Here is a 771-nt window from a genome sequence, read left to right as displayed (position 1 = left end):
CCTTTAAAGGCTGCCGCTTCGTGCATCGCCCACCCGCCTCCCGTCACCGGGCCGGGACCGGGAGGGTGCTGCCGGCTCGATGGAGTCGGGGGCTGCGGGTGCTGCCCTTGACGGTGGGCAGCCCTGCCCTGTCTGCGGCCGCCTTTCCCGCTAGCTGCTGCCGGAGGGAGATGCAAACCAGGGACTAGCCCAAGGGTGGGAGGCTGATGGGGTGGGGAAGCAGGGGACAGGATGGATCTGGATGCCCCCAAGGCGTAGGACGCGCAGCCCCCAGGGCCGGAGGAGGAGGAGAGGACCAGACCCCGGCTGCCTCCCCCATGCTCCGTCGCCGCTGCTGCTCCGGAGACGTTGGCATCGCACGTGGGCTCGCCGGTGCGGCGGCAGCCTGGGGTTCACCTGGTTTTTCCCTCGCCCGCCCCGAGCGCGGGGATCACCCGAGGAAGGAGGGGACAGGCTGCTCCTTGGCTTTCCCTGCCCCGGCGGGGGTGTGCCGGCGGTGAGGGAGGGCAGGTTTGCAGAGAGTCCGTGGTGGGTGGTGTCTTCGTTTCATGCCGGTGTCTGGGGGGCTTCGGCGAGCGCCATGCAGCCCATCAGCCTGCAGAACCTCTCCATGTAAGCCCCGCGCGCCGCTTGTTGCAATTCTTTGCAACCCGGGTTTATCAGTAGTTTATTCTTAGTGCCGTTAGACACAGCTATTCCTCGGGGGGGGGGGGGGGGGGGGGACAAAAACAGCCGGAAAACCTTAGACACGCGGTTGGCACCTGGTTTTCG

Source organism: Aptenodytes forsteri, unplaced genomic scaffold (genome assembly GCF_000699145.1).
Source record: "Aptenodytes forsteri isolate BGI_AS27 unplaced genomic scaffold, ASM69914v1 Scaffold168, whole genome shotgun sequence".
Classification (NCBI taxonomy): Eukaryota; Metazoa; Chordata; class Aves; order Sphenisciformes; family Spheniscidae; genus Aptenodytes; species Aptenodytes forsteri.
The sequence above is the reverse complement of the archived record's forward strand: the minus strand, read 5'-3'. Positions refer to the sequence as shown.